Genomic DNA, 22097 nt, shown 5'->3' with positions numbered 1-22097 from the left:
CCGGTAGTGGCTGCGGTCCATGCGGCCTGCCGTGGCGCACGACTTACGTGCCATAAGTGTGGGGGGCAAGGACACATGGCGCGACAATGCCCTTCAAAAATAAACACCCCCGGAACAGGGGAAGGAGAGAGAGACCTACGATGCTGGCGCTGCAGGCGACTAGGCCACAGAGCTCGACAGTGTAAAGCGGGGAGTCAGCAAAGGAGACCGGGCTGGGGAAACGAGAAGAGGGGATGGCTGAGGGCCGTGCCATCCCCACCTGCCCCAGTGATCAGCTCAACAGGCCCGACAACAGCAGCGCAATATATGGCACAGGGAGTCTCTCCTTGCCCGGGACCAGCAGAGTCGCCTGCGGTTCCAATGATGCAATATTCAACTCAGCTGCCTTGGGGAGATGGGAGCGCGCAATAGAGGAGGCTGGGGATAGAGCCTCGCCGTATGTGGCGCTCACCCTAAACATGACCACATGACCAGAAGTAGATATTATAGTTACCCCATGGCTCCCAGAGTTGGGGGGAACACCACGCCTCGTATTAAGAGCCCTTTTGGATACAGGAGTGGACGTTACAGTAATCCCATCGCATCTATGGCCAGATGATTGGCCACTCGAACCGAGAGGTTCGCTGCAAGGCGTGGGAGGCATGCAGACCTCGCATCAAAGCAGGAACCCAATGCAAATTATGTTGAAGGATCCGGAATCCAGACAAGCTAGGGTAGCATGGTGTAGCCCCGTCATTGCTGAGTTACCCATTGTCATCTTGGGACGATGTTGCTTGCAGAAGATGAATATAGTGCTGTGTACAAATTTATCATAATGGCCACTGCCTGTGTCCGCCCATTAAAACTCACCTGGTTGACAGATAAACCAGTGTGGGTAGAGCAGTGGCCATTGACAGAGGAAAAGAGGGCGGCTGTTCGACAATTGGTACAATGAGGACTTGACGCAGGACACATCGAACCCTCTACAAGTCCCTGGAACACCCCCATTTTCATGATAAAGAAAAAATCGGGAGCGTGGCAACTGCTACATGATCTACGCGCAGTTAATGCATGTATACAAGACATGGGCCCGCTACAAGCGGGCCTCCCTTCTCCGGCCATGATTCCACCTGACTATCAAATAGTGGTTATAGATATTAGAGATTGCTTTTTTAGTGTTCCCTTGCATGAAGAAGATAGAGTACGCTTTGCCTTTACTGTTCCTGAGCCTAACAATCAACACCCGTGCGCCAGATATCAATGGAAGGTGTTACCCCAGGGCATGAAAAACTCACCAGTCTTGTGTCAAATTGCTGTAGCTGCTGCGATACGCCCTATTCGAGAAAATTTCCCTACAGTCATCATTTTCCATTACATGGATGACGTGTTATTGGCGTCCAACCAAGAGGAGTTACTGGAAAAGGCACGCGTGCAGCTGATAGTCAGTTTGGAGCGACATGGGTTACACATTGAGCCTTGGAAAACACAGGTAGGGCGTGCAGTAAAGTATTTAGGTACTCAACTGAGGCCACGAAGCGTGACAGCACAATCATTTGAAATTCGGACTACAGTGACAACACTCCATGAGGCGCAAAAATTAATTGGACAACTATTGTGGCTTAGAAACTTTATTCCAATATCTGAGGCAGAAATGACTACCTTATATCAACTCCTGAAAGGAGGAGATTCCTCCCTAGCTCCAAGGACTCTTTCAAAAAACCATCAGGAGATTCTTAGGACAATCATGGAGAGGGCCCAGCGTTGGGCTCTCGCTCGATTTACACCTCAACAACCGGTCACTGCCCTGATTTACATGACCGATACCGCTGGCCATGGTTTACTAATTCAAAATAATGGTGAAAAAGGCTGGCCTTTTGCTTGGTTGTATCAAGGCAAACCAAAGACAGCTTTAATTTCTTGGCCAACATTATTATCCCAGCTTATTCTCCGCTGTCGGAGGCAAACTCAGCACTTAACAGGGAAGGACCCAGAGGTCATCGCATTGCCCTGTTCTTTGGCACAGTGGGAGTTGGTACTTCCACAAGTGGGGCTCCTGCAAGCGGCGATAGCTGAATTTACGGGTCGTGTTGAAGGTCTAAGACCACACCCCTGTGGGGAGATAATCCAGGTACTGCATTTTTTGCCAGCTAGTGCCATTGTTGAACAACCCACCGGAGGCCGCACGGTTTTTACCGATGCATCATCGATTACTGGGAAAGCTGTTGTTACATGGCAGGAGGATGGTCAGTGGACCCACATTAGTTATCAAGATCAAGGACAATCTGTGCAGTATCTTGAGGCCAAAGCGGTATGGATGGCTCTCACTCAATGGCCCGAAGAGGCCTTGGATCTAATCACAGACTCTTGCTATGTATATAAGTTACTGAAGAAGTGCCGATGGGCACTTGGGGCAACGTCGGAGATTGCTGGAATGTTGCTCACCGCACTGCAAATGAGAACCGCTCCTGTCTGTCCTATCCATGTTAATAGTCATAGTTCCATACCGAGTTGTCTTTCTGCTGGGAATGAAGTAGCGGACAGCTTAGCAAAGAGCGTACTGGCGGTTGAAGAAACTTCTAACCTAAGGCGAGCTTTCCGCCTGCATGAGCTGCTCCACTGTGGAGCTCGCGGTTTAGCTAGGCTCGCTGGCATTACGTTGCAAGATGCTCGCTCTGTAGTTGCTGCTTGTCCTGTGTGTTCCAAAGGTCCCCTCTGGGAGGCAGGAGTAAACCCTCGAGGGTTGCAGCCCAACCAAATATGGCAGTCTGATGTTACAATTTATGAACCCTTTAATCCACCTAAGTATCTGCATGTCACAGTTGATACCTGCAGTGGAGTTATTTTAGCGACTATGCATGCTAAACAAAATGCTCTCGCAGTTATTTTACATTGGCAGGACTGTATGGCGCAACTTGGCATCCCACACAAAATTAAAACAGATAATGGAGCGGCATATGTCAGCAAGAAGACAAAGGACTTTTGCGCGCGCTGGGATATTCAGTTGAGTCATGGCATTCCCTATAACAGTACGGGCCAAAGCATTGTAGAACGCGTGCACCGCACATTAAAAGAGTTACTCGACCGACTTAGGGAGGGGGAAAAGATAAGCCCAGGAACAGGGGTTCCCCCTCCCCTTGACCCTCCCTTATTTCGGGCACAGCGTCTGTTGACGACGGCACTAATTACCTTAAATCATACCATTTGAGGGAACACCTATAAAACCCAGACTGCAACCCAGGCACATTTCCGGCTCGATGAGAACGAAGGGCCTTACCCTTTGGTTCAAGTACGGGACCTGCAAACCCGTGAATGGCGGGGGCCTTATTCCCTCCGTTGCCTGGGACATGGGTATGCGTGTGTGCAAACCGAGAAAGGGACGCTAGAATGGGTACCAAGTCTAAATATTCGACCGTATAGACATTAATCAATTTATTGAGTCTTATCTTGACAGGTTACCATTTCCCTATGCATCCTGATGATGTGGGGGAGTAATGAGGGAGCCGTGAGGCACTACTGGCTGGACTGGGCAAAATCCATGAACGTAACGGATGCGTGTCTGTATAAGTCTCACCACATATCGATTATTTTACATACAGCTTTCCCAGCAAGATCCAGAACTACTGGAGCTAAGGGAGGGGGAAATGTAGTAAAGATAAGGGCTGACGACCGGAAGATCACATGCTGTACGGAAAGAGTTAAGGGTCGACCCTCCCTTGTCTCTGCCCCTTATAACATGACACGCCTACTGCTGGGGGTATAAAGCCCGGGTGGGCTGGAGATCTGGCGGGATAACTTTGATGTGTAGTGTTTGCTAGAGACAGGCTGGGAAGGTGAGGAGCGGGGCTTGCCCTTTCAGCGAGAAGCAGCTGGCATTCATGGAGCTCTGCTTTGGGACATGCAATGAGCGAGCTCAACATTGTGGTGGGAGGCTACTAGAGATCACCTGATCAGGAACCAGAACTAGAGGAGGCCTTCTTCTGACAACTGGAAGAAGCCTCATGTTCACTGGCCCTGGTCCTCATGGGGGATGTGAGCAGTACCACGTGTTGGCTGGTGGGGCAGTCCAGCAGGGCACAAGCAATCGAGCAGTTTTCTGGCATGCACTGATGAAAACATCATCAGAGGAAGAATTGGTGGTGGATGTGAAGGTGAGGTGCAGCCTTGAATGCAGTGGTCATGCAGTGTTTGAGCTCAGAATCCAGAGAGAGAGGGAGCAATGGAAAAAAGAGGACCGCAGCCCTGGACTTCAGGAGAGGCGAATCTGGGCTCTTCTGGGATCTGCTTGGAAGAATCCCATGGGTTATGGTCCTGGATAGAGGAGGGGTCTAGGAGAGCTGCTTCATTTTCAGAGGTCACCTCCTTGAGGGTCAAGAATGATTCCTCTTGAGGAAGCAGAGGGTGAAGCATAGGTGATGTGGGAGGGATCTTCTTTGCCTCATTCTTTGCAGGCAGTCCTGGCTTTGAGGAACCCCAGGTCTCTGTCCCCCTTCAGAGTGTCCAGAGCTGGGAAGACTTGTGTCAGTGGAGGAGGATAATGCCAAGGCACAGTTAAAGAACCTGGAGGGACATGACCGTATGGGAAGTGATAGGGTGCACCCACGAGTGCTGAGGGAGCTGGCTGATGTCGCTGTGAGACTGCTCTTAATAATTTTTGACGTGTCTTGGTGATTGGGAGAGTTTTCTATGGACTGAAAGAAAGAAAAGGACAGTCCCATTGCCAAGAGGGAGGATCTGAGGATGTCCAGGCCTCTCAGCCTCATCTAAGTTCCTCCAAAGGTGATGGGGCACATAGTTCTGGAAACCATTGCCAAACAAATGAAGGCCAAAAAGGTGATTGGGAAGAGTCAGCATGGTTTGTGAAGTGGAAATCATGCTCACCGAAATTTCGAGCCTTCTACAATAAGACGATGAGTTTTGGTGGATGAGGAGGGAGTAGGTGTTGTGTATTCTGAATTTAGGTATGCTTTCAGCACTGTCTCTCTGAGCAGTGTTGTAGACAAAGCTATTTCTGATGGCCTAGATAAGTGTCCAGTGCCATGGAGTGTTCAAGGGTACATCTTCCTTGCTCCAGCCTTTCTCCCTGGACTCTGGGACCTGGGATTCCTGAGGGCCACTCTTGCCAGTAAAGACTGAGGGGAATTAGGCCTTCAGGACCTGCCACTGGGTCCCCCACCCCATTCAGCAGTGGGCCTGCATTTTCCCTTGCCTTGCATAAGCATGGGCCTCCTGGCAATTGTAGCTGCTCGTTGGGATGGACTGCTCTTGAGCTCAGCACTGGTGAGACTGTGGACTACTGCGCCCAGTCCTGGACTCCCCAGCACAGGAAAGACATGGACATACCAGACCAAATGCAATGACGGGCCATGAAGATGAGGAAGGCAGCATCTGACATACAAGGCGAGCCTGAGAGAACTGGGTTTGTTTAGCATGGAGAAGGAAATGCTAGGGGGGGATTTGTCAGTGTGTGTAAATACCTGAGGCTGTGTAGCCTCCATTCTTGGAGGTATTCAAAACTGAACAGCACAAGGCTGTGGGCAGCCTGCCGTCCCTAACCCTGCTAAGCAGCTCAGTCCCACACCGCTGCTCGCTTAGTCAACCTCAGTAGGATGGGTGGAGAGAACCGGCAGGGTAAAAGTGAGAAGATTTGTGTGTTGCGATAAAGAGAGTTTAATAAGCAAAGCAAAAGCTGCACGCGGAAACCAAGGAAAATAAGGAATTCATTCCCGACTTCCACACGGCAGGCAGATGTTTAGGCCTTTCCAGGAAAGCATGGCTTCATCACCCATAGTGGTTACTTGGGAAAGACAAATGTCCTAACTCCCAATATCCTCCTGTGCTCCTTATTTCCCCCAGGTTTATTGGTTCACATGGCTTTATGTGGTATGGAATATCCCTTTGGCCGGTTGTGGTGAGCTGTACAAGAAGGCCTTCATGCTGTGTGAGCACTGTTCAGCAACAGCTGAAACATCAGTGTGATATCAACCCAATTTTGGTCACAAAACATTGCAGCTGCCCATACAGACTGCTATCAAGAAAATGGACTGCATCCCAAGGAGACCCAGTACATTTACTGAACAGCAGCTAACCCTGTTTCAAGCCTGAGGGTTAAACTAGGTCTTTTCCAGAGGTCCATGACAGCCTCAGCTCTTCTGCATTTCTAGGAGCAAAGCTGCCTCCTCTTCTGGTCCACTTTCTCATGCCCTTTCTGGGGAGCCTGAAAGGACAGCATCAGGCCTGATGGCCAGCCAGAGCTTTGAAGAGGCAGCTTTGGGGGCTGGAAATGCTTTGGGAGTACTCTTGCGTCCTTGGGTTTCTGACTGGGGGGAAGACCTCTAGTCTTTGCTCCGGACCTCCTGCGCTGCCAACATGCCGCCATGGACCCCCTGCAATCCTCTGGCAGTGGCCTTTGGCTGTGGTTGAATTCCCTGCCCTCCACTCTGTCCAGGCACCCTGGACACAGCAACAAGTTGTGGTTCGCAGTTGGGAGCAGCCAGTTAACCAGTCAAATGGTGATGAACGTTTTTGCCCATCCTTCTGAAGCCAGGCTCTGGGTTTGTGTACGTGGTTGTACAAGCTCGTCACATGCGTACGTAGCTGTATCTGCAACTTTACAAAAGAACACCAAACCATAAGGTCTAACAGAAGACCACACACCATAAATACAGCAGACGCCAGAAATACAGCAAACACAACCATGCTGAATAGCTCCCCCCAGTCCTCTGTGTGCTACTGTTTCACCTGACCATATTACTTGTGTATCACTCGCATATCTCTCTTTTGAGTTCCAGCTTTGAAACTTGTAGGAAAGTGAGTTTTCCTCAGCACTCCTGTAAAAAGCTGTTTCTGGCAGTCATCAGGGCCCTAGCTCTGAAAGGCAACATGCTCACTGCAATACCACTTGCTTAGAAGAATGAACACGTCCTGAGACTGTGAGCTTTTACCTCAGGCTCGATGCGACCTGATGACCCAACCTAAGCCAGCTCTTCCCAACTCAGAACACCCCATACCGATGATAAAACAAGAGAAGATTTAGCCTTCAATGAAACCTGGCATGTAACCACAGCCAGAACTGCAATCAACCCAAATCCAGGATAAAGCCTTTACGTAGCAAAGTCTGAGTTTCAGTTTTCCCCTTTGCCCTGTCACATATCACCTACAAAGTCGTGAATGTGCCTGTGAGTCTTTCGCCAAATCACAAGGTGGTTGATGTTGGAAGGCACCTCAGGAGGTCATCTGGTCCATCCCACCGGCTTCAGCAGGGCCACCTAGAGCCGGTTGCCCAGGACCATGGCCAAATAGCTTTTGAATAGTCCAAAGCAGGGAAACTTCATAACCTCTCTGGGAAACCTGTGCCAGTGATCAGTCACCCTCAGCATGAAAAAATGTTTCCTGATTTTTTCAGAAGCAGCCTGCTGTGTTTCAAGTTGAGTGCACTGCCTCTTGACCCGTCATTGGCCACAACTAAAAAGAGCCTGGCCCTGCCTTCTTTGTACCCTCTCTTCAGGTATTTCTAAGCATTGATGAGATCCCCCTGAGCCCTTCCTTTTTCCGTGGTCAACCGTACCAGCTCTCTCTCTCCAGTCCCATAATCAGCTTTGTGGCCCCTCACTCGACTCTCTCCAGTATGTTCATGTCTCCCTTGTACTGGAGAGCCAGGACGTGGAGCCGGTACTACAGATATGAGCTCTCCAGTGTTGAAGAGGGAGGGAAGGATGACCTCCCTCAGCCTGCTGGCAACACACCTCCCGGTGCGGCCCAAGATACCATTAGCTGCCTTTGACTCAAGGGCACATTCCTGGGTGACGCTCAGGTTGTTGTCCATCCGAACCTTCAGGTCCTTCATGGCTGCTGAGTAGCCCCCAGCCTTCCATGGTGCCTTGAGTTGTTCCTTCTCAGGCAAAGGACTTTGTCCTTCCTCTTGTTGGACTGCATGAAGTTCCTGTCAGGCCATTTCTCCAGCCTGTCGAGGTCCCTCTGGATGGCAGCACAACCTTCTGGTCTATCAGCCACTCCACCCAGGTTGGTGTCATCTGCACATTTGGCGAGAGTGCACTCTGTCCCATCGTCCAGATCATTAAGGAAGATGTCGAACAGGACTGGAGCCAGTATTGACCCCTGGGGTACACCGCTAGTTGCCGGCCTCCACCTGTACTGTGTGCCACTGATCACCACCATCTGGTCCCAGGCATTGGGACAGTTTTTGATCCACCTCGCTGTCTGCTCATCCAGGCCAGACTTGGTTAGCTTCTCTAGGAGGATCTTACAGAAGACAGTCTTGAAAGGGTTCCTGAGGTCACAGTAGCCAATATCGCCATCTACAAAGCCAGACATTCCATCGCGGAATTGGTTATCCTGTTGGTCATGTGTGAATTCCCCTAGGTGAATCCTGATGACGTTCTTGTCCTTCACCTGCCTGGAAATGCTTCTGAGGATTAGTTGCTCCATCACCTTTGCAGGCAGCCTGGCAGTCAGAAGGTCTTTTCTGTACAGAGCAACTAATACTAGTATCGTGGCAAGGGAAACGAATAATGGTTTGATTTATATTTAATGGCTGTTATTCTGTTTTTATTCCCCATAAAGGTTCTATTTTTCTGTTGTTATTACTAGTCTCTTTCTAAGTAATGGTTCTCTTGTGGTCACAGCAGGTCACTGTGTGTAATATAGTGTCATGGTTTAACCCTAGCCAGCAACTAAGCACCACAGAGCCACTCGCTGATTCCCCCGCCCCCGTGGGCTGGGGGAGAGAATAGGAAGAGTAAATGTGAGAAAAACCGTGGGTTGAGATAAGGGCAGTATAATAACTGAAATAAAGTAAAATAGTAGCAGGAGTAATAATAATAATAATAATAATAATAATAATAATAATAATAATAATAACAACAGCAGAATCTACAAAGCAAATGATGCACAATGCAATTGCTCACCACCTGCCGACTGATGTCCAGCCAGTTCCCGAGCAGTGGTCACTGCCACCCAGCCAACTCCCCCCAGCTTATATACTGAGCATGACGTCATATGGTATGGGACAGCCCATTGGCCAGTCTGGGTCAGCTGTCCTGCCTGTGCTCCCTCCCAGCTTCTTGTGCCCCTGGCAGAGCATGGGAAGCTGAAAAGGCCTTGAGCAGTGTAAGCACTAGAATCATAGAATCATAGAATCCCAGGTTGGAAGGGACCTCAAGGATCATCTGGTCCAGCCTTTCTAGGCAAGAGCCCAGTCTAGACGAGATGGCCCAGCACCCAGTCCAGCTGAGTCTTAAACGTGTTCAGTGTAGCGGAGTCAACCACTCCCCTGGGGAGATTATTCCAATGGCTGACTGTTCTCATTGTGAAAAATTTTCCCCTCATGTCCAATCAGAATCTCCCTGGGAGTAACTTGTACCCATTACCCCTTGTCCTCATCATGTGCCTCCTCGGAAAAAAGGGAGTCTCCATCTTCTCCGTAACTACCCATTAAGTACTGGTACATGGTGATGAGCTTAGCAACAACTAAATCATCAGAGTGTTATCAATGTTATTCTCATACTAAATCCAAAACACAGCACTATACCAGCGACTAGGAAGAAAACTAACTCTACCCCAGCTGAAACCAGGACAGTATCCAGCCCTTGTTCTATACCATCTGCGTCATGCCCAGGTCCAACACTTTCCAATATATTCCAATTAATCACCACCACTTTTCCTGTCTTTTCATATATACACACAGATAGCATTCCCTTAGTGTATGGGCCATCCCTCTAAAACATCCATTTGAGTTCATTCAGTCCATGACTTTGGGCTCCACCCGTCATAACAGTCCTTCAGGGCAGGAGAGGTGGTGTGTGGTGTTGGGCTGTTGCATGCTGAAGCCAGTTCTGATTCCATTATCGCTGCACTTGTCCAGTTCTACCATTGCTGCACTTTGCTCAGTTTCATCAAACCTCCTTCTTCATTAATCTGGGTGATTCTTACTGTAATACCATTGATATGGCGTATAGCCACCACAGAAGTCATTTCAGAATCGTAAAATCATAGAATCATAGAATCAGAAAGGTTGGAAAGGACCTCTGAGATCATCGAGTCCAACCATTAACCTAGCACTGCCAAGTCCACTACTAAACCATGTCCTCAAGCACCACATTTACCCATCTTTTAAATACCTCCAGGGATGGAGACTCAACCACTTCCCTGGGCAGCCTGTTCCAATGCCTGACCACCCTTTTGGTGAAGAAGTTTTTCCTAATATCCAACCTAAACTTCCCCTGGCGCAGCTTGAGGCTGTTTCCTTTTGTCCTATCCCTTGTTACTTGGGAGAAGAGACTGACCCCTACCTTGCTACAACCTCCTTTCAGGTAGCTGTAGAGGGCAATAATGTCTCCCCTCAGCATCCTCTTCTCCAAACTAAACAACCCCAGCTCCCTCAGCTGCTCCTCGTAAGACATGTGTTCTAGACCCTTCACCAGCTTTGTTGCCCTTCTTTGGACATGATCCAGCACCTCGATGTCCTTCTTGGAGTCAGGGGCCCAAAACAGTACTTGAGGTACAGCCTCACCAGTGCCAAGTACAGGGACACTATCACATCCCTGGTCCTGCTTGTATTCCTGATACAAGCCAGGATGCCATTGGCCCTCTTGGCCACCTGAGCACACCGCTAGCTCATGTTCAGGCACTGTCAACCAACACCCCCAGGTCCTTTTCTGCCAGGGAGTTCTCAAGCAACTCAAGCCTGTAGCGTTGCCTGGGGTTGTTGTGACCCAAGTGCAGGACCTGGCACTGAGCCTTGTTGAATCTCATACAGGTGGCCCTGGCCCATTGATCCAGCCTGGCCAGGTCCCTCTGTAGGGCCTTCCTACCTTGCAGCAGGTCGACACTTCCATCCAACTTAGTGTCATCTGCAAACTTACTGAGGGTGCACTCAATCCCCTCATCCAGATCATCAATGAAGATATTGAACAGGACCGGCCCCAAAACTGAGCCCTGGGGAACACCACTCGTGACCGCTCGCCACCTGGATTTGACTCCATTCACCACCACTCTCTGGGCTCGGCCGTCCAGCCAGTTTTTAATCCAGCGTAGAGTGCATCCATCCAAGCCATGTGCAGCCAGCTTCTCCAGGAGAATGCTGTGGGAGACAGTGTCCAAGGCCTTGCTAAAGCCCAAGTAGACAACATCCACAGCCTTCCCCTCATCCACTAAGCGGGTCACTTTGTCATAGAAGGAGACCAGGTTACTGAAACAGGATCTCCCTTTCATAAACCCATGCTGGCTGAGCCTGATCCCCTGGTTGTCCTGCACGTGCTGCATAATGGCACTCAAGATGATTTGTTCCATTTGTTCCTCAAGTAAGAGGAGCTCCAGTCCCATTGTCACCTTCTTGGCCCTCACTGGCCTCTCTCCTCTATGCCCAAGTCTCTCCTGTACTGGCGAGCAGAGAAGTGGAGCCAGTACTGCAGGTGTGACCTCAGCAGTGGTGAGCAGAGGGGAAGGATCACCTCCCTGACCTGCTGGCAATACTTTGTCTAATGCAGCCCAGGATACCATGGACCTTCTCTGCCACAAGGGCACATTCCTGGTCAAGCTGTGGTCCACCAGAACCCTTGGGTGCTTTTGTGAGAATGCGATTTCCAGCTGGGTGGCCCCCAGCCTGCCCTGGTGCATGGGGGTGTTGCTCCCCAGGTGCCGGACTTTGCTGTTGCCCTCCTTGAAGTGCAGGCCGTTCCTGTCAGCCCATGTCTGCAGGCTGTGGAGGTCCCTGTGGGGGGCAGCCCAGGGCTCCGCGTGTCTTGGTCGGCGCGGGCAGGGGACGGGAGTGAGGCCAGGGCGGGCTGGGGGTGCGGGGCACAGGGAGGGTCCTGCGAGGGGCCGCTGCGGGCCGACAGCCCGGCACCGGCGCTGGCGCTGGGGCTGGGGCTGGGCGAGAAGGCGGGAGAGCGTGGGAGCCGCGCTGGGAGCCAGGGGCCAGGAGCCTTGGGGGGGCGGGGCGGGGCGCTCCTGCTCTGCCCACGGCCCTGGCCCGCGTCCCTCTCCGCGCCCGCCCTTCTCCTGGCGCGGAGGGGCCGCGGCCCCGGGGGCCGGGCCGGGTGGGTTGGGGGCGGGCAGAGGCGTCGGCGCTGCCCCGGCGAGGGGCCGAGGCGGCGGGGCGGGCAGGAGCAGGAGCAGGGGCAGGGGCAGGGACAGGCGCAGGATGAGGATGGGTGCGGAGCGCGGGTCCGCTGGGCTGCTGTGCGGCTGGGCCCGGGCCCTTGGGCGCCGTCCGTCCCCGGCGCGGCAGGGCGTGATGGCGCCCGGGCTGGGGCCGTGGCTCCTGGCCTTGTCCTTGGCCGCGGGGCCGGCAGGTGAGAGGCGGGCGGGGAGGGGAGCGAGGCCGGGGCTGGGCCCGGGGCTGGGGCTGCCCGCGGGCGGCCGTGCCCGTGCCGGGGCCGCGGGGCTGCGGCTGCTGCCGCGGCGGGCGCGCTGTCGCCTGGCGCTCGCCTTCGTTAGCGGGGGAGCGGGGAGCGGGTGGCGTGGGCGGGAGAGGGAGGGGGAGAGGCAGGGGCAGGGGCAGGGGGAGGCTGTCGGGCAGCGGGTCGGGCCGCAGTGTCGGGAGCAGGCGCGGCTGAGCCCCGAGGGGGGCAGGCGGGGCATTGCCCCGGGCGCGGGGCTTTGGCGGGAGAGAGGGGGGTGGCGGCTGGGGCTGTGCCGGGGCGGGGGGCGTCGGGGCGTCGGGTGAAGGTCGTCGGGCCGTGGGCGCGCCCTGCCCGGCTGCGAGCGCTCTCCGTCCGCAGGGGTGTGGGCGCAGCTGAGGCTGGTGGAGGCCGGTGGAGGGCTGCGAGCGCCCGGGGACTCCGTGCTCCTCTCCTGCCGCGGGTCCGGCTTCACCTTCCAGAATTATGCAGTTCTGTGGTACCGTCAGGCACCCGGTGGCACACTCGAGTGGGTGTCCTACATTAGCCAGCCCTCGGGTAGTACCAAGGAGTACGGGGCAGCAGTGGAGGGTCGAGCCACGGTGTCCCGGGACAATTCGCAGTCTGAGTCGTCTCTGTCCCTGCGTGCCCTGCACCCGCGGGACTCTGCCCGCTACTTCTGTGCCGTTCGCACGGAGACAGGAAATCCAGCTGAGCTTGAGCAGAAAGGTGCTGGGGCCCAGCTCAGGTTGCATTAGATGTGGGGAAGGTGAATGTTGGCAGGGGTGAGGAGGGGGCAGGTCTCAGGGCTGTTCCCAAGGAGTCAGGTGGCACCACTGTGCACCGCAGGTGTTCCTGGCCTTCGCTGCACACTTTGGGAATGCTATTTTATTGCCAATTAAATTAGAGCAGAATTGTGAGTCACAGCAAAACGCCTCCTTAAAACACCTTGCCCCCCCTGAATCCCCGCCGCTTCCCAGGCTCAACTTCAGTCCTTCATTCCTGACTTCTCTCCCTCCTGTCCCCAAAGTGCGTGGGGGGAATGGGGTGTGGGGTCAGTCCACAACACGTCATCTCTGCTGCTCCTTCCTCCCTCCCATGGTCTGCAGTGCTTCACCAATGGCTCCAGGGTGGCTCCTTCCCAAGGGCCGTAGTCCTTCAGAGTAAACCTGCTCCAGCCTGGGCTCTCCACAGGCCCCAGTTCCAGTCAGGGCATATTCACATGCTCTGGCATGGGATCTTGCACAGGCTGCAGGGAAATCCCTGTTCCACGGGGGTCTCTTCCGCGGGCTGCAGGCCAATCTCTGCTCTGGCACCTGGAGGGTCTCCCACTCCTTCACTGACTTGGTGTTTGCAGGATCGTTTCTCACACTTTCTTTCCTCACTTCTCAGACTGCTGCACCCTCTTTGGACCACTCTTAGATACGTTGTCCCATAGGCAATGCCATCTTCACTGCTGGGCTCATCTTATGCCAGCAATGGGTCTGCTGCCGAGCTGGCTGGAAGAGCCCATCTCTGTGCCCAAATGCTCTTGCAACCCTGTTTTCACAGAATGGTTTAGGGTTGAAGGAACCTCCCGAGGTCATCTGGTGCAACGCCCCTGCTCAAGCAGGGCCCCCTACAGCTGGTTGATCAGTACCATGCCCAGGCAGCTTTGGAATACCTCCAAGCAGAGAGACTCCACAGCCTCTCTGGACAACCTGTGCCAGTGTTGAGTCACCCTGACAGTGCAGAAGTGTTTCCTGATGTTGAGAGGGACTGTGCTGTGTTTTAGTTTGTGCCCATGGCCGATTGTGCTGTCACTTGGGAACGACTGGGAAGAGCCTGGCCCCGCCTTTATGTGCCCCTTCTCTTCAGGTAGTAGGAAGTCTGCGTTTCTCTCCCAGATCTGACGTTACAATGGGAGCAAGAGCTTGTGATCTTGTGTGTTTGCAGCTGCTGGATCTTGGGGGTGACAAGCAGAAGCCCAGGGAAGTGGTGGAGTAGGTGAAGCAATTGATCCATCTCTTGTTGCTGGTTCATCCTTGTCTCCTGGGGTCGCAGGTGCCCTTTCTGAGGTGCAGACAGAGGCCTCAGGCCCCACGGTCGGGAAGGTCTCAGAGTCTCTCACACTTACCTGCCACATCTCTGGTGTCCCCATCAGCGACAGCAGCTACGCTTGGGACTGGATCCGGCAGGCTCCTGGCAGAGAGCTGCAGCAGATAGCGTTGCAGTATCCTTTCCCGGGACTCCAGCACATTGCTTGATCCTTGCAGACGCGAGTCACCAGCTCTGCAGACCCCTCCAGGAACCAGCTGTTGCCGGAGGTGCTCTCGCCCACAGCTGCAGACAGGGCCACCTATTTCTGCAGCACCAGAGAGCTGGAAAAGATCACCGTGCTTGAAACACCGGCAGGGCCAGGGCAGAAGTGGAAGGAGGTGGGTTAAATCCAGCCAGGTCATTGGTGGTTGGCCGCAAGAAGGCTTCTCAAGACTAGACTGGGCTGGCTTTTCCCAGAATCAGGCACAGAGGTGGAGCAGCAGCAGCAGCAGCAGCAGAGTGTCCCACCAGCACACACCAAACCATGAACATGTTGTTAACTTCCTTCCTTCCTTCTCAGTCTCTCCCACGGGCAGAAAGGGAGAGGGAAAGAGGTTTTTTTTTGAAGAAGCAGAGTGAGCACTGAAGAACTCAAATGTGAACATGGAAACCCAGAGCTGAATTGAGTTTTGAAACCTGATGTTGTTGAGGGAGTCCCAGAGCAGTGCCACAGAAGGAGTTGAGCTGCAGAGTGCCTTTTCCCCTGGACATGATGAACAGTCTCTTTGTTGTGTTGTTAGTGTTGGCTGCATGTGCATATATGCTCATGTGTGTACAATGAGATCCAGCTTGGAATGTTGTAGGGGAATCCCAACAAGAAGGATGTGGAGGGTGGCCGGGGCCACAACTCCAGGCCTCCATGGGCTTGGAGCCATAGGGAACCCGGCATGTCCTACCATGCTGGGCCAGCTGCAAGTGTCCCCGTGCACCTTAGGCCACCCCAGCCCTGCATCCCCCTGCTGCTTTTCCCATCCTCAAGCCTCCAGTTTCAGTGGGCTCCTCTACCCTCTGCAACTCCCCTTCCCACGCCTGTCCTGGATCCCCTCCCCAAGGGGGAGCACCCAGGAAAAGCGAGGGGAGGGGAAGGATTCAGACAGTCTTTGGAGGGCCAGTGTGGAGTGGGCACTGTTCCCCAAACTGGTGGTCCCGGTCAAGATGGTGACACTGTGTCAGGGCTCAGTAGGTGTCTCATCCTTTGGCTGCAAAGGCCCTAGGGGGAGCTCTGGGTTCCTGCTGAGTAGGATGAGCACAGAGAAAGGAGTGTCCCTGCGCTGCTGAGCAGCCCCAACAGCCTGGTCCCTGCTGAGTCCTGTGCACATGAGTTTTGGTAGATAAGTTGGGAGGCTTGAGCCTGCACATCTACCCCAGAGCTTGAGCACCAAGGACAAGCCAGATCTCACGTGCCCAGAGCCCTGTAGGGCCTTTTCTGCTTGGGGGTGTGGGAGGCTCTTGCCAAGGAAGAAGCAGGTGGAGAAGTGTCAACGCGAGGGAGGAAATGGAGGAGTAGGGTGGTGGGCGGGAGTGGAGGGAGCAGGGTGGGGAGCACATCTCCAGTGGAGTGTCCATTCCAAGCGGAGCGGGGCTCAGGGGAGACCCATCCAGGAGCAGCATCTCAGGAGCACCAAGGGAGAGGGGCCCACTGGGAGGACAACCTGCCACCCCCAGGGCCAGGTCCACAGTCCCAGCAGCACCCTGCTGTCCTCCCTCAGAGGAAGGTTGTAGGTGGCTCTAGAGCCACACATCACCATTTGCCCAATAGAGGCTTTCCTGTCAATTGAGAGCTCTGTTATTGCACTCTGCAGGGTGGGAGGCACCCAGGAGTGCACCAACAGGTTCAACTTCTGCTCCTCCAGCCCCCGCCTCTCACTCTCACTGTTGTCATAGACTGAGGGAGTGCCTAGGAGGGACGAGGACTGCCTGCAGTGACAGAGGCCCAGCCAGGGGAGATGTGGGCAGAGCTGTTCTGCAGGCAGAGTGAAGGTGGCGAGAGGCGAGCCAGAGCGCACCTGGGCATGTGGACTGCCCTGTGCGTGGGGTTATTGCCCATCGCAGGTAAGTGCAAGGAAGGGGTGATGCTCAGGAAGCGTGCATGGCCCTGTGCTCTGCACAGCTCTGTGGAGCTGTGCTGGCTGCTTGCAGCCTGAGCTGCCTCTGGCTCGTCGTCCTCACCCATCCCTGCAGAGCACAGTGGGAACAGCCCTCCTCCTCTTCTAGCTGTGAGTTAGACAGCTCTGTCCAGCCTGCCTCGTCTGTGGTGTGGGGACAGGCAGGGCACCTACCTGCTACTCCCACCTCCTGGGTCCTAATGCTTTGCCGTTGAAGTGGCACTCTGCTCCTGGGGCACTGCAAGCCATCTTGCAAAGACCAGGTTGAGGATGGCAGCATAGGGCCCAAGCCCCACTTGCCTGTGAGTGGTCCTGTGCTCATTCAGAGCAGTTTCAGGGACAGGAGAGTCAAAGGGATTTGTCCGCCATGGTGCAAAACCTTCCTGCTTTGAATGGGAAAATCAGAAAAAGTTCCTTGTCTGACAGGGAAAAGGAGGGAGGGGAATGTGGTGTCTCCCTCCTTGTGAGCCCTGATTCCTGGTACCATCTCTATTTTTCTGCCCATCTTTGTCAGCTGGATTCAAAGAGAAGGATTTAGTCCTCCCAGTAGTCCGATGCCACAACAATGCCTCCACCTGCGTTGTCTTGAGCATTGCTGATTCTTGGAGTGATCACAGCTTGGTCTTGCTCTCTGCAGCAGTCACTGGCCAGGTGGCCTTGGAGCAACATGTCAGGGAACTGGCCGTGCGAGAGGGAGATGAAGTCACCTTCCAGTGCAGCATGCATGCAGCCAGCATGAGCAGCTACTGTATGTTCTGGTACCGGCAGGGGCCACGTGGCTCTCTGGACTGGATTTACGGGGAGGGTGATTCCTATGGAGAAGGTTTCCAGGATCGCTTTAAGGGATCAGCAGAGAGCTCCCAGAACAGATTCATGCTGCAGATGCAGGCAGCAAAGCAAGGGGATGAAGCAGTGTATTACTGTGGTGCTAGGCTCACCCTGGAGCAGCTCAGCAGCAGAGTGGGCCAAAACCCGACTGACAGAGAATACAGATCTCTCAGCTTTTCTTTCTAGCAGCTGCTAATGAGAGGTTGGTGTCACGAAGTGGGAAGTGCAGGAAAGACCTTTGCATGCTTGCAGTAGAAGGTGGTGAAGGGAAGTGTGGTTGAAGGGCTGAGACCATTTCTGATGCAGGAGGATCTACTGTGGGAACTTCAGAGGCTGTGTGGTGAAGTGCAGGTTAGTGCACGTTGCCTGGGCTCCTGTCCAGCATGGCCCAGTTTTTGCTCCCTGGCTTGGCTGTAGAGCTCTGGGATCCTGGCGGTGCAGCGCGGTAGCTGACAGGAGTGCTGTAGTGGATGGAGCCAGGCTGTTCAGGAAAGACAGGCTGGGAAGGCGAGGGGCAGGGCTTGCCCTTTCTGTGAAAGAGCAGCTGGCATTCATGGAGCTCTGCTTTGGGACATGCAGTGAGCCAGCCATAGCCTATGGGTGAGGATTAGAGAGCAGGTCAACTTTGTGGTGGAAGGCTACTACAGATCACCTGATCAGGAACCAGAACTAGAGGAGGCCTTCTTCCGACAACTGGAAGAAGCCTCATGTTCACTGGCCCTGGTCCTCACGGGGGGCGTGAGCAGTACCACGTGTTGGCTGGTGGGGCAGTCCAGCAGGGCACAAGCAATCGAGCAGTTTTCTGGCATGCACTGATGAAAACTACATCAGAGGAAGAGTTGGTGGTGGATGTGAAGGTGAGGGGCAGCCTTGAGTGCAGTGGTTATGCAGTGTTTGAGCTCAGAATCCAGAGAGGAGGGAGCAATGGAAAAAGGAGGACCGCAGCCCTGGACTTCAGGAGAGGCGAATCTGGGCTCTTCTGGGATCTGCTTGGAAGAATCCCATGGGTTATGGTCCTGGATAGAGGAGGGTGTCTAGGAGAGCTGCTTCATTTTCAGAGGTCACCTCCTTGAGGCTCAAGAATGGCTCCTCTTGAGGAGGCAGAGAGTGAAGCAAAGGTGATGTGGGAGGGATCTTCTTTGCCTCATTCTTTGCAGGCAATCCTGGCTTCCAGGAACCCCAGGTCTCTGACCCCCTTCAGAGTGTCCAGAGCTGGGAAGACTTGTGTCAGTGGAGGAGGATAATGCCAAGGCACAGTTAAAGAACCTGGAGGGACAGGACCGTATGGGAAGTGATAGGGTGCACCCACGAGTGCTGAGGGAGCTGGCTGATGTCACTGTGAGACTGCCCTTAATAATTTTTAGACGTGTCACGGTGATTGGGAGAGTTTTCTATGGACTGAAAGAAAGAAAAGGACAGTCCCGTTGTCAAGAGGGAGGATCTGAGGATGTCCAGGCCTCTCAGCCTCATCTAAGTTCCTCCAAAGGTGATGGGGCACATAGTTCTGGAAACCATTGCCAAGCAAATGAAGGCCAAAAAGGTGACTGGGAAGAGTCAGCATGGCTTGTGAAGTGGAAATCATGCTCACCCAAATTTGGAGCCTTCTCTAATAAGACGATGAGTCTTGGTGGATGAGGAGGGAGTAGGTGTTGTGTATTCTGAATTTAGGTACGCTTTCAGCACTGTCTCTATGAGCAGTGTTGTAGACAAAGCTATTTCTGATGGACTGGATAAGTGCTCAGTGCCATGGAGTGTGCAAGGGTACATCTTCCTTGCTCCAGCCTTTCTCCCTGGACTCTGGGACCTGGGATTCCTGAAGGCCACTCTTGCCAGTAAAGACTGTGGGGAATTAGGCATTCAGGACCTGTCACTGCGTCCTCCACCCCATTCAGCTGTGGGCCTGCATTTTCCCTTGCCTTGCTTATCCATGCAGGCCTCCTGGCAATTGTAGCTGCTCGTTGGGATGGACTGCTCTTGAGCTCAGCACTGGTGAGACTGTGGACTACTGCGTCCAATTTTGGACTCCCCAACACAGGAAAGACATGGACATACCAGAGCAAATGCAATGAAGGGCCCTGAAGATGAGGAAGGCAGCATCTGACATACAAGGTGACCCTGAGAGAACTGGGTTTGTTTGGTGTGGAGAAGGAAATGCTAGGGGGGGATTTGTCAGTGTGTGTAAATACCTGAGGCTGTGTAGCCTCCATTCTTGGAGGTATTCAAAACGGAACAGCACAAGGCTGTGGGCAGCCTGCCGTCCCTAACCCTGCTAAGCAGCTCAGTCCCACACCGCTGCTCGCTTAGTCAACCGCAGTGGGGTGGGGGAGAGAATCGGCAGGGTAAAAGTGAGAAGACTTGTGTGTTGCGATAAAGAGAGTTTAATAAGCAAAGCAACAGCTGCACGCACAAACCAAGCAAGATAAGGAATTCATTGCCGACGTCCACATGGCAGGCAGATGTTTAGGCCTTTCCAGGAAAGCAGGGCTTCATCACCCATAGTGGTTACTTGGGAAAGACAAATGTCCTAACTCTGAATGTCCCCGTGTGCTCCTTATTTCCCCCAGGTTTATTGGTTCACATGGCTTTATGTGGTATGGAATATCCCTTTGGCCGGTTGTGGTGAGTTGTACAAGAAGGCCTTGATGCTGTGTAAGCACTGTTCAGCAACAGCTAAAAGATTGGTGTGAACATGGTTTTGGTCACAAAACATGACAGCTGCCCGTACAGGCTGCTATGAAGCAAATTAACTCCATCCCAAGGAGACCCAGTACACCTACTCTAGTTGATCGAGCTTCGAGCAGGAGGGTTAAACTAGATCTTTTCCAGAGGTCCATTACAGCCTCAACTCTTGTCCTGGTTTCAGCTGGGATAGAGTTAATTTTCTTCCAAGTAGCTGGTAGAGTGCTGTTTTTTGGGTTTATGGTGAGAATAATATTGATAACACACTGATGTTGTAGTTTGCTAAGCAGTGCTTACACTGGTCAAGGCCATTTCAGCTTCCCATGCTCTGCCAGGTGCACAAGAAGCTGGGAGGGAGCACAGGCAGGACAGCTTACCCAGACTGGCCACAGGGCTATTCCATACCATATGATGTCATGCTCACTATATAAAGCTGGGGGAAGAAGAAGGAAGGGGGGGACGTTCAATGTGATGGCATTTGTCTTCCCAAAAAGCCGTTAGGCGTGATGGAGCCCTGCTTTCCTGGAGATGGCTGAACACCTGCCTGCCAATGGGAAGTAGTGAATGAATTCCTTGCTTTGCTTTGCTTGCATGTGCGGCTTTTGCTTTACCTATTAATCTGTCTTTGTCTCAACCCCCGAGTTTTCTCACTTTTACTCTTTCAGTTCTCTCCCCAGTCCTACCGAGGGGCACCGAGTGAGTGGCTGCGTGGTGCTTTGTTGCTGGCTGCGATTAAACCACGAGAAATCCTCTGCCATCGTGTGAGCAACACTGGCTCCTCTTCTGCTCCCCTTTCTCATGCTCTTTGTTGAGAGCTTGAAAAGACAGCATCAGGCCTGATGGCCAGCCAGAGCTTTGAAGCAGCTTTGGGGGCTGCAAATGCTTTGGGAGTACTCTTCCATCCTGACAGTGGAGAAGACCACTCGTCTCTCCTCCTTTCCTCGTGCGCTGCCAACATGCCGCCCTGTACCCCCTGCAGTCATCTGGCAGTGGCCTTTGGGTGGCTGTGAGGGAGAAAGGGCGAGCCTCTGCCAATCATTTCCTGATTGAATTCCCTCCCCTCCACTCTGTCCAGGTACCTTGGACACAGCAACCACCTGGGGCCCACATTCAGCCTCTCAGGCGCCAGGGAGCAGCCAGTCAACCGGTCAGATTGGGATGCATGTTATTCCCCATCCTTCTGAAGCCAGGCTCTGGGTTTGTGTACGTGGTTGTACAAGCTCGTCACATCTGCATGTACCAGTGTCTGCAGCTTTACAGAACAATCATAAGATGAAACAGAAGACTATAGACCATAAATACAGCAAACACAACCATGCTGAATAGCTCTCCCCAGTCCTCTGTGTGCTACTCGTTTACCCACCCATATTACTTTTGTATCACTTGCATATTTCTCTCTTGAGTTCCAGCTTTGAAACTTGTAGCCCGAAGAGGAAAGTGCCTGTGAGTCTTTCACAGAATGACAGAAGGGTTGAAGGTGGAAGGCACCTCAGGAGGTCATCCGGACCAAGCCCCCTGCTCGAGCAGGGCCACCTGGAGCCAGGTGCCCAGGACCATGTCCAGATAGCTTGTGAATATGTCCAAGCATGGAGACCCACCAACCTCTCTGGGCAATTTGTGCCAGTGCTGAGTCAGTGGAAAAGAGTCACATTAGGCTGCACATTGCCTCTTGACCTGTCACTGAGCACCGCTGCAAAGAGCCTGGCCCTGCCTTCCCTGCACCCTCCCTTCATATAGTTTTATGTATTGATGAGATCCCCCTGAGCCTTCTCTTCTCCAGGGTAAACAGTGCCAGCTCTCTCAGCCTTTCCTCAGGTAAGAGGAGCTCCAGCCTCCCTGTCACCTTCTTGGCCTGCAACAACCACAGAGGCGCTCGCTCAGTGTCCCCTCAGCAGGATGGTAGAGTGAGTCGGAAGTGGAAAAGAGAGAAAACTCAGGAGTTGAGATCAACAGATTAATAGGTGAAAAAAAAAAGTGCATGCACAAGCCAAGCAAAATACAGAATTCATTCCCTACTTTCCATTGGCAGGCAGGTGTTTAGCCATTTCCAGGAAAGCAGGCCTTCATC

General features: G+C 53.3%; 1 long non-coding RNA gene across 1 annotated transcript; it reads left to right on the top strand.

Annotated features, from left to right (window-relative positions):
- Nucleotides 1–12139: 12139 nt before the first annotated feature.
- LOC148052635 (uncharacterized) lies at nucleotides 12140–20875 on the top strand. Its single transcript, XR_015709188.1, has 3 exons — nucleotides 12140–12290; nucleotides 19284–19459; nucleotides 20707–20875. It is a non-coding gene; the product is annotated as an uncharacterized LOC148052635 (long non-coding RNA).
- The last annotated feature ends 1222 nt before the right edge of the window (nucleotides 20876–22097 follow it).

The sequence above is a fragment of the Nipponia nippon genome, unplaced genomic scaffold (genome assembly GCF_047370975.1).
Source record: "Nipponia nippon isolate SJK-2023a ecotype South Korea unplaced genomic scaffold, ASM4737097v1 scaffold_45, whole genome shotgun sequence".
In the NCBI taxonomy this organism is placed as follows: Eukaryota; Metazoa; Chordata; class Aves; order Pelecaniformes; family Threskiornithidae; genus Nipponia; species Nipponia nippon.
Note: the sequence above shows the minus strand (reverse complement) of the source record. Positions and strands in the feature narration are given on the sequence as shown.